Here is a 12,966-nt window from a genome sequence, read left to right as displayed (position 1 = left end):
ATTCATCTTTGCTTCCAAGACAAGAAGAAGAGTTGAAACTCACTTTAGAGAAACATATAGAATCCTTTTCTTGGCAGTTTAAGGATATGAGAGGAATACATCATTCTATTTGTATACATCATATGTGCACTAAAGATGTTATACCTATGAGATAAGGAAAAAGGAGAATCAATCCAACTCTAAGAGATTTTGTTAAACAAGAAATAGAGAAATTGTTTCAAGTAGAGTTCATTTATCCAATTTATGATAGTCAATGGGTTTCTCCATTGGTTATTGTACCCAAGAAAAATGGAAAGTGCCATGTTTGTGTGGATAAGAAAGAATTAAAAAAAGCCACTAAGAAGGATTTTTTCCCTTTACCATTCATTGATCAGGTGCTTGACAACCTATCTCATAGTAGTTATTTCTCTTTTCTCAATGGTTTTACTGGTTATAACTAGATACAAGTGGCTCCTGAGGACCAAGACAAAATAAAACTATGTCCTTAGAGAACTTATGCATATAGAGTCTTACCATTTGGACTCTATAATGTATTAGCCACTTTTCAAAGAGTTGTATTGGTTATTTTTGAGGATCTAGCTACTTCATTTGTTGAGGTGTATATGGATGATTTCATTGTCCTATAAAGGGGAAAATTTTATTTGGCAATTTGCAACATAGAAGGAGAAATCGCCAAATCAATTTTCACTTTGGAGAGGAATTCCTTTACATTCAAAAGAGGGAAGGAATCCACTAGATTTAGTCACAAATATAGATAAGGACTGAATACTAAGTGGATTGATTGATTATGATGTGTTTTTCCCTCTATTATAAGTTGAAATGCTTATTTAGGGTAAAGTGTTGGAATTAAAGACAAAATTGAGAAAATCATGAGCTACAAGTTTGGGATTTTGTTGTGCACCTAGATATAAGTAATATGAGCTGATTTGGATCTCCCATATGAAAATGCCCCAAAAAAGCAGGGACTGTGGCACTGCCTCTTGCTCCTCTGAATATTTTGTGCATTGAAAAGGGTTTTTCCATCTCTCCAAATAAAGCTTAATTCCAAAAGTACAACAGCGCACCTATTTCTTGCACACAAAAATAAGGGGAAAAAGTTTGGGAATAGGGTTTTTCCTAATTCAAACCCTAGTTGGGGAATCAACCTTGAATGAAATATTGCAAATGCTTGAAATAAATGTTTGAAAGTTATACCTCCAGATCTTGAATGAGTGATAATGATGCTTTTCTTCTTGAATGTAATTACATATGTTTTATGAAATAGCATGAACATGACTAAACCCTAACACACACACATTCTTGCAAATGAATGATGTAAATTTGGTCCAGAATAGATAAATGAAGAATATGAAGCCTTGAATACCTCTAGAAATGATTGATGATGAATGCTTCAATGCTCATTCTAGATTAGTTATCCTTGCCTTATCGCTTTATGCTCCTTGAAAGATGACCTAAAATTCAGACACTATTCTTTGATTTGCCATCTGATTTTTTTTCAAAATAGGAAAGTGTGGTATGAGGCATTGAAAATAAAGGAATGTGATCCAAGAACAAGGTAGAGGTGGCTAGTCCAAAAGTGGACACAAATATGGGATAAAGGATCAAATTATTCTGATTATACAAAAAAAATTGATCATTTTATTGTAAAATTTCTTGGGATGTTGGGAACAAATCTTCCAAGGTTGCCTATGCATATCATAAACGCCATGGGAATAAGGAGTCCTGAGGCAAAAAATGTAGAATATCCACAATGAGAATTCACCCATAATTTTAGTGACTTCTTTTTGTTAGGATAACCGGTGAACAACTGAGAGGGGGGGGTGAATCAGTTGTTAACAAACTATATCAACCAAACCACTTAATAACCATTAAGAAATGAAACATATACCGGTAAGAAATGAAACTTAACAATAAAATAGATAATCAACACAATGCAATAATACCACATAACACCATGATTTGTATGTGGAAAACTTGAAAAGGGAAAAACCATGGTGTGAAGCCTACCCACCGTGAGATGATATTTCTGCAGAAAGTATGTGATACAATGAGGGGTTTGTACATGCAGGAAGACACATTCTTACAAAAGAGTTTCACTGACTATAGAGAGGTTATAATCACTTCAAGATAAATGGACAACAATCTAGAATAATGAACTGCTAGAGATAGCATCTACCATGCCTGATTATAGTCCCAGTTAAGCTCAATACCGGAGGCCTTTGACCTCTTCCTTAATCCCAATTCGATCACCTATGATTGACCAAATCTCCTTCACATATGATATTACATTTCATGACCTCATACCCGATCTACAATGAGATCTTGCATTAATTTATACCAACCTTAAGGCCTAAATCAATTAGGTTGGCCACCTAAAAGACCATATTACAATGATATGCCATGTCAGCTTGAGACCAAAACAACAATAACCAATCCATAAATCATCTCGGTAACGTGTAGAGAACACATTAACATGATATTGTTCCATAACCTAGATAGGTACCGGACCTAATCTGGGTCCACCACACCAAAGAAATGTCTTCAATCAGTTGAGGCATGATCAAAGAACATCTTCAGCATCCTGAAATCCATCTAGAAGCCGCACCAACACCACTTATGCATCCTATCAAGATTTCTCAGTGAAAGCTCTGTTGGTTAAACCTTAAACCCATGCCGGTAAGGGTTTACAAGAGTGTATGATAGCATCAATACCAACTGACCAAAAAATGCTCTAGAAGCATGTAACACATAAAGTCAAACATACTCCATTGATCCAATTATGTCGGAAGTATCCAACAGATAGTCCTTTCTGCCGGTAACACTAGATCTTCTACTGATAACCAAAAACATGTCTGTCAGTAACCAAAACTTGTATGTCAGTAACCAACCATAATAGCTAGTGTTGACATCAATGACAAAACATCAATGCAACACATAATCAATTCATCCATAATGCAAACAATCTCCCCCTGTGGCATTGATGGCAACACTAGATGTGAAAAACATCTAAGTACCAAGAAATGCCAAACAAGTCTCCCCCTATGGAAGACAACCAACAATCTCATGAATATCAATAACTCTTCCCTAGTGAATAATATCTCTGTAAATTTCTGAATTTATTGTTCACATCACTATCTCTCCCCCTTTGACATCAATGCCATAAATCTAACCAAAATATCAAAGCAAGAATGTAAACCTCTAAATCTCAAAGATGACTTCTCCCCCTGAGTAGTAGCACCACTCATCAATGTTAGAATGAATAATATTTATGATAATGCATGTTGGACTGATGACAAACTGTATCAATCAAGTCTCTCTTGAAGGGGCAGAAACCCCTAACCTATCTCTCAAGTACTCAAATGATTCCCTAGATAGTAGTTTAGTGAATATATCTGCAATCTGCTTTTTAGTGTTCACATAAACCAATTTGACTTCCTTTCCTTCTACCTTATCCTTCATAAAGTTATATTTTATTGATATATGCTTAGTCTTAGAGTGAAATACTGAATTCTCATACATGTCAATAGCTGCAGAGTTATCACAGTAGATAACTACCAATTCACTACAATTTACCTTGATATCCTTCAACATTTGCTTCATCCATAAAACTTAAGTGCAATTAGTTGCTGCTGCAACATACTCATCTTTTGCAATAGATAAATAAATGCATGACTATTTTTTGTTGATCCATGAAACTAGTTTATTTCCAAGAAAGAAAGCTCCACCAGAAGTGCTCTTCTTGTCATCAGTATCTCCTGCCCAATCTAAATCAGTATATGCACATAAAGTGAAATCATCATCTCTAGAATATCATAAGCCATATTCTATTGTTGCTTGCAAATACCGAAATATCCTCTTTACTGCACATTCATGATTTTCTTTAAGATTACTCCAATATCTTGAAACAATACTTACTGAATTCATAATATCCAGTCTAATCTGAGTTAGATATAACAAGCCACCAATCATAGACTTATACCTTGTCGGATTTACCGGTGTAGATGTATCTTTGATAGATAATTTCTCACTTGTCACCATAGTAGTACTTAGTGGTTTGGAATTATCCATACAAAACTTCTTCAACAATTCCCTTAGATACCTAGTTTGATAGATAAAAATGTCTTTGTCAGTTTGAGTAATTTGTAAACCTAAGAAAAATCTAATCTCACCAATCATGGACATTTCAAATTCATTCTTCATATTATTAGAAAATTCCATGCACAATTTATCTTCTCCTCCAAGAATGATATCATCAACAAATACTTCAATAATATGAATATCATCACCAGTGATCTTATAATACAAATTACTATCAGCACTACCTTTAGTAAAATCAAGCTTCAAAAGATAATTATGTAACCTTGCATACCAAACTCTAGGAGCTTGTTTCAATCCATATAAAACTTTCCTCAATCTGCAAACCATATCTTTATCATCTATCAGTGAAAATCCACCAAGTTGCTCAATGTATACTTCTTCCTCAATTTCACCATTCAAAAATGCACATTTAACATCCATTTGATAGACCTTATAGTTCTTATAAGATGCATAGGCAATAAATAGTTTAACAACTTCAATTCTAGCTACAGGTGCAAATGTCTCACCATAATCAATTCCTTCCATTTGAGAAATCCTTTACAAACCAATCGAGCCTTGTTTCTTACAACTTGACCATCCTCATTTAGTTTATTCCTAAAAACCCATTTAGTTCCAATAACATTCTTATTTTTAGGTCGGGGAAGTAAAGTTTAAGTCTCATTCTTCTCTATCTAATCTAATTCATCTTCCATAGCCTTTAACCAATGTTTATCTTTACAAGCTTCAATAACAGATGCTAGTTCAATTTGATAAATAAGACATACCTCTTCATTTTCCAGTCTTCTTCTTGTCATAACTCCCTTGTTCCTATCTCCAATGATTTGAGCTTCAAAATGATTTAATCTTATATACCTTGGTGTCTTCTGAACTTCAAGTTCATTGCTCAGATCATCAATCACAGTTGAATTTTCTTATTGTACTAGTGTAACTATCTCAGTTTCCTATACTGGTTGAGGTATTGTCAGTTCAGTTATGATCATTTCCACTATCGGTTCCCTGTCATATGATATAGATTGATTTCTGTATTGCTCATCCACTTTCACATTAGCGCTCTCCACAATTTTTCGCAATCTTTTGTTATAACATCTATATGCTTTGCTATGAATCAAATAACCAAGAAATATTCCTTCATCACATCTAGGATCAAACTTCCCAATTGAATCATCCCTTTTGATATAGCATTTACTTCCCAAAATTCTGAAATATTTAACAATAGGTGTATGTCCAAATCATAATTTATAAGGGGTCTTACCGGTTTCATCTTTGATGTGAAATCTGCTGAATGTGTAGACTGATGTACTCACTTCTTCTCTCTAGTAGATGTGAGGAAATTTGGATTCCATCATCATAGATCTTGCTGCATCCAAAATGGTTCTATTCTTCCTTTCCACTACTCCATTCTACTAAGGAGTCCGAGGTGCAGATAACTATCTCCTAATTTCATTTGTCTCACAATAACTATTAAATTCATGAGAAGTGAACTCACCGCCTTGATCTGATCTTAGACATTTGATTTTCAATCTAGTTTATGTTTCAACCTTTTCTTTAAAGATCTTGAACTTCTCAAAGGCTTTAGACTTCTCCCTAAGAAAAGTTACCCACATCATTCTAGAATAATCATCAATTATTAGCATGAAATACCTATCACCTTGAAAGATTCTAGTCCTTGCAGGACCACATGAGTCAATGTGAATCAGATCAAGTACATCATTAGATTTATCATGTATGCTCTTAAAAGAAGTTCTAACTTGCTTTCCCAATTGACATTCCTTACATACCAGATTATGAGGCTTCATAATCTTAGGTATATCTCTAGTTGCCTTTGATGTACTGATCTTAACAATACAGTCAAAATTAACATGACACAACCTCTTATGCCATAACCAACTCTCATCAATATGAGCAATCAAACATGTCTTATGACCAGTATTCAAGTGAAAGATATTACCTCCAGTCTAAGTAGCGGTTGCAATCTCCAAACCAGTTTTGTTAATGATTTTGCATTTTCTATCTTTAAATTGAAGTTGGAAACCCTTGTCCATCAATTGACCAACACTCAAAAGATTATGCTTTAAACCTTCTACATAATAGACATTATCAGTATTATCCTTGCCATCCAGAGAAATAATACCTCTACCTTTGATCATACATGCTTTGACATCTCCAAATCTGACTTGACCGCCATTGTATTCTTGCAAGGATAGAAATTTTCTTTTATCTCCAGTCATATGACATGAGCATCCACTATCAATTACCCATTCGTCCTTATCTTCAACTTTTGTTGCCAAGGCCTTTTCTTCATTTAAGATAGCCGATTCCAGTTCATCTTCCTTTAAAGCATAGAATACCCATTCCTTTCCATTGTCGGATCCACTAGAAGAGTCTGTTGCTGGTTCATCCTCAGAGTCATCACTTACTCCTTCCTCATTCGCTATGTAGCACTTTTTGCTTTTCTTAAATCTATATCTGTTTAGATTAGGCTTAAATGATTTCTTAACTCTTTCTTCAAATCTTGCATTCTTTTCATGACATCTAGATGCAAAATGACCAATCCTATTACATGCAAAACATTTAAAAGGTGTTTTTCCTTCATACTTACTTCCTATCGGTCCTTTAGGTACTCTTCTAGCAAATAGGGCTTCAAGTTGCTCAAATTATTCATCTTTTTTCCTCATATCTTCCAATTCTTTTTCATACAGGGATTTCCAATCACTTTTGCTGGTGGATGATGATGATGCATGAAAAGCAGGTTCAGACTTTATAGCTCTGGAAGATCCAAATTCTTCAAGCTCAAAAGCAGATAATTTTCCAATGAGAACGTCTCTATTAACTGATGTGGTTGTCATTGTTCCGAGATCATTAATTGTAGTTGCCTTCATCTTGTAAGCCTGTGGAAGGGCTCTGAAGGCTTTAGAAACTATTTCATCTTCACTCAAAGATCCTCCACAACATTGAATTCCCATAACAATCTCATTTACTCTTTCCATAAATACAACAATTCTTTCATTATCTTCCATCTTCAAATTTTCATACCTTACCCAGTAACCATCAAGTTTAGAAATTTTGACAGTAGGATCACCTTCATCTAGAGTTTGTAATTTATCCCACATAACCTTTTCTAATGATTTATTAGCCAATCCCATGATTTCCCGATCAGTAAGTGCACACTGTTAGGTCCCAGAGACAACTGAGAGGGGGGGTGAATCAGTTGTCTAATAAATTTAAACCAAAAACCATTTAACCAACTTAATGCTTAATATCGGTAAACTAGTTAAGTGTGTCGGTAGACTGTGTTAACAGTAAATTGCTATACCGGTAGAGATTAATGCATGAAACATAAACATAGAGTCATCCACAACACATAACACCAATATTTGTACGTGGAAACCCTGTAAGGGGAAAAACCACGGTGGGAAACCTTACCCACAATCAGATGATACTACTATAGATAGTAAGTGTACATAAATGGGGTCTGCACATGCAGAAAGGCCAACAGCCTAGAGCTCGCTGCTCAATCACAAAATGGGAGTCACACTAACTACAGTTGGATGGTTAAATCCAATAAGAAAGTACTGCACAAAATAGCATCTTCATATGCTGGATTCAGTACCGGTGTAATGCTGATATGCTTCTACAAAAACCTAGCTTCACCTTCAAATGATGTCTTCGTGTATACCTCTACTTAATCTCGCATATACCTTTACACAATTCTTTTTCACATTCCACATTCGATCTTACAAATAAGATCTTACATTTATACCATAACCTAAGACCAATTTTAGTAGGTCGGCTCTACAAGATATTACAATAAAAAACATTTTACATTTAATATAATATCTGATGCAATAACTGATTAAACATGTTGGCTTAAAGCATTTACAACAATAATAAATCATCTCCATAGCGTGCCATGCTGATCTGAAAAAGATAAACCTGCCGGTGTAACCCTAGATAACCCTGGACCTATTTGCCGGTAAAAGAAAATATGCAAATATGAATATACCAATGATCAATTCTTCAAAACAAAGTGTTCACACTATGTTTTTGACATTACCAAGTGTCTTCCATATCATTCCAAGTGTCGGTGAACATTATATCCTGCCGGTGAACCATATACCTGTAACTGTGCAATAGTTACTTGCTTGTCGGTGAATGTTGCTGGATCTCCAAAGTGCTAGTGTTTCAGTAGGTGTTGACATCAATGAGAAAACCATACCAAAATACCAACAATCTCCCCCTTTTGCATTGATGGCAACACAAGATGGAAAAACCATCAAAGTGCCAAAACAGAAATGCCAAATACCAAAAACCAACAATCTCCTTTAAACAACAATTTCTCCCCCTGGGAGCAACATGTGTTTATCCAAAGATTAATCTTTAATACTAATCTCTCCTCAAAAGATAATGTGTTTTTCCATAGATCTCTCTCCCCCTTTGACATCAAATGCCAAAGTTACAAAAATCAAGTTCATACAAAATACCAATCAATTCAATATACTAACTACTCCCCCTAAGAAGTAGCTTCCTCATCAAAGACCAGAGTAAAAGATTTGTCTTTCAATTCTGCTAGTTGATGACAATCATCAACTGTCTAAGTCTCTACCAGTGGTGGTATGACTCTAAGCTGATCTCTGAGATATTCAAAGGTCTCTTTAGGAAAAGGTTTTGTGAAAATATCTGCAAGTTGTTCTTTTGTGTTCACATAAACTAGTTTTATCTCTTTTTCTTCAACTTTTTCCCTTAGAAAATTCAGTTTGATAGAAACATGTTTTGTTTTAGAATGTAATACTGAATTCTTAGATATATCAATTGCTGTGCAGTGTTATCACAATATATAGTAATAGGTTACTTGCATTTTACCTTTATGTCTTTCAACATTTGTTTAAGCCATAGTACCTGTGTACAGTTAGTTGCTGCTGCAACATATTCTGATTCTGCTATTGATAAAGATGTACAACTTTGTTTCTTACTCAACCAAGAAACTAATCTCTTTCCAAGAAAGAATGCTCCTCCAATGGTTCTTTTTCTATCATCCACATCTCTTGCCCAATTTGCATCTGTGTATGCACATAGGTCAAAATTTTCATCTCTAGGATACCATAATCCAAGATTTGTTGTGCCTTGTAAGTACCAGAAAATCATTTTTACTGTTGATTCAGGATTTTCCCTAGGATTACTTTAAAATCTAGAAACAATACATACTGCATTCATAATATTAGGCCTGGTTTGTGTCAAATACAGTAAACCTCCTAGCATAGATTTGTATCTAGTTGGATTAACAGGTGTAGATTCATCCCTTTGAGATAATTTGTCATTTGTAGTCATAGGTGTGCTTACCGGTTTAGAGTTCTCCATCCCAAATTTCTCTAGTAATTCTTTCAAGTACTTGGATTGACTCAAAATATACCTTTATCAATCTATGAAATCTGTAATTTTAAAAAGAATTTTATTTCTCCAATCATAGACATTTCAAATTCTTGCTGCATTTTAATAGAAAATTCCTTACATAATCCATCTTCTCCTCCAAAGATTATATCATCAACAAATACTTCAATAATCAAGATTTCAGCATTAGTTATTTTGTAATATAAATTGCTATATGCATTTCTTTTAGTAAAACCAATCTTTAAAAGATACTTATCCAACCTTGCATACCAAGCTCTTGGGGCTTGTTTCAATCCATAAATAGATTTTCTTAACCTACAAACCATATCATTGTCATCTGTCAAAGAAAATCCATCAGGTTGTTCAATATATACTTCCTCATCAAGATCTCCATTCAAAAATGCACATTTAATATCCATTTGATAAACTTTGTAGTCCTTGTGAGCTGCAAAAGCCAAGAATAATCTGACTGCCTCAATTCTGGCTACCAGTGCAAAGGTTTCATTGTAATCAACTCCTTCTTTCTGATAATATCCCTTACACACTAGTCTTTCTTTATTTCTATCAACCTTACCATCTTCATTAAGTTTGTTCCTAAATACCCATTTGGTTCCAATTACATTTTTATCTTTAGGCCAGGGAACTAATGTCCAAGTATTATTTTTCTCAATTTGTCCTAATTCTTCTTCCATAGCTTTAATCCAAAATTTATCTTCACATGCCTCATTGATAGATGATGGTTCAATTAGAGAAATAAGGCATACCTCTTCATTTGCCAATCTTCCTCTTGTCATAACTCCTTTAAATTTGTTTCCAATTATTTGATCTTCAGAATGATTCAATCTTACATACCAGGGTGTCTTAGTTTGTTGTTGTTCTTCAATTATTGTGGAATACTCTGATGATACCGGGGTAACTGGATCTTACATCTGTACCGGTTGATTTAGTGTAGGTTCATTTGTCACAATTTCTGTTGCCGGTTCAAAGTCTATATACCTTGAAGTTCCTCTAAATTGTTCATCAATCTTTACATTTGTATTCTCAACAATTTTTTGCAATCTCTTATTAAAACATCTATATGCCTTTCTCTTAGATGAATAACCAAGAAATATTCCTTCATCACTTCTAGGATCAAATTTGCCAATATACTCATCTCTTCTAATATAACATTTATTTCCAAAAATTCTGAAATACTTAAGAGTAGAAGTATTACCAAACCATAGTTCATGAGGGGTCTTACTAGTTTCACCTTTAATGTGAACTTTGTTGAATGTATAGACAGTAGTGCTAACTGCTTCTCTCCAATACACATGTGGTAGATTTGCTTTAGATAACATACTTCTTGTTGTATCCAAGATAGTTCTATTTTTCCTTTCAACAACTCCATTCTGCTGTGGTGTCTGAGGTGCTGATAACTATCTTCTGATTCCATTCACTTCATAGAATGTTTTAAAGTCCTTAGATGTGAATTATCCTCCTTGATCTGATCTTAAACATTTGATTTTCTTACCAGTTTCATTCTCAACTACTGCTTTGAACAGTTTGAACTTTCCAAGTGCTTCTAATTTTTCTCTGAGAAGAGTAACCCAACACATTCTAGAATAATCATCAATAATTAGCATGAAATATATATCACCTTGTAAGCTTTTAGTTCTAGCTAGACCACATAAATCAGTGTGAATCAAATCAAGAGCATTATTGGATTTTTCTGGAATACTTTTGAAACTAGCTCTAACTTGTTTTCCAAATTGACATTCCTTACAAATTGTATTCTGAGGTTTCACAATTTTAGGTAGATCTCTAACTGCCTTAGAAGTACTGATTTTTACCATGCAATCAAAGTTTACATGACATAGTCTCTTATGCCATAACCAACTTTCATCTATATGTGCAATCAAGCATGCCTTTTCACTATTATTCAAATGAAATATATTACCTCTAGTTTGATTACCGGTTGCAATTTCCAAACCAGTTCTATTCATGATTTTGCATTTTCCTTTTTTAAATTGTAACTGAAATCCTTTCTCAACTAATTGACCAACACTTAAAAGATTATGCTTTAATCCTTCAACATAGTAGACATTGCCAGTGTTATGCTTACCATCAAGAGATATTGAACCCTTACCTTTGATTGAACAGGCTTTGTCATCTCCAAATCTTACTAAACCTCCATTATATTCTTGAAAGTTCAGGAATTTACCTTTGTCTCCAGTCATGTGATGTGAGCATCCTGAGTTAATGATCCATTCATCCTTTGCTTCAACTTTAGCTACTAGGGCTTGTTCTACCGGTTGAGCAGTAGGTGTCGGTTGATCTTCTATTATAGCAACAAAAACCCATCCATTGTCTATTGGATCCTCATCAGAATCATCAGTCACACCTTCATCAGCAATGTAACATGATTTGTCTTTGTTCTTCTTAAATTTGTATCTCTAATATTCAGGATTAGGCTTGTATGTTCTTCTAGCTTCTTCTCTTAGTCTAGCATGTCTATTAGGGCATCTCGAAGCCATATCACCAATTTTATTGCAATTGAAACATTTAAAGGGTGCTTTACCTTTATACTTACTTCCAACTGGACCTTTTGGCATTTTCCTTGCAAATAGTGCTTCAAGTTCTTCAAGCTCTTCATTCTCCTTCTTGGTTTCTTCAAGTTCTCTTGCATAAAAGGCTTTCCAGTCTGATTTGTCAAATGATGGAGCAGATGATGTTGATGCTTTAAAGGCCAAATCAATTTTTATAGTAGCAACATGACCAAATTTGTCAATTTCAAAGGCTGGAAGTTTTCCAATCAATGTATCCCTAGTTACTGATGTATTAGGCATTGTTCTCAACTCATTTATAGCAGTAACCTTCATTTTATATGCCGGTGGCAATCCTCTTAAGATTTTTGAAACAATTTCATCCTCACTCAAGGTTCCTCCACAACATTTAATACCCAAATCAATTTCATTTACCCTTTCCATAAAAGCAAATATCCTTTCATCTTCTTCCATTTTCAGATGTTCATACCTGACTCGGAAGCTCTCAAGTTTTGCAATCTTGACTATAGAATCTCCTTCATTTAGTGTTTCCAAATGATCCCAAATAGCTTTACTAGTAGACCTATATGATAATCCCATGATTTGTTGATCTGATAATGCGCTCAAAAGTGCTTCTCTTGCTTTGCAATCATTCTCTTCATCTTTGGCTAAGGTAGTTGGAGCAGTCTAACTAGCTACAACAGTAGTATAACCATTCTTAGTAACTTCCTAGATGTCTTTACCGATGCAATTCAGATGTGTCTCCATCCTGATCTTCCATATCCCATAGTTGGTTCCATCAAGTTTAGGACTGTCCTTCCTGAAATAATTAGTAGACATTGGATCTCCACAAGTTGTTAAACTTCTGCAAAAGAGGAATAAGCTCTGATACCAATTGTTAGGTCCCAGAGAAAACTAAGAGGGGGGGGTGAATCAGTTGTCTAATAAATTTAAACCAAAA

Source organism: Cryptomeria japonica, chromosome 3, assembly GCF_030272615.1.
Source record: "Cryptomeria japonica chromosome 3, Sugi_1.0, whole genome shotgun sequence".
Lineage (NCBI taxonomy): Eukaryota > Viridiplantae > Streptophyta > Pinopsida > Cupressales > Cupressaceae > Cryptomeria > Cryptomeria japonica.
This window is presented reverse-complemented; position numbering follows the sequence as displayed.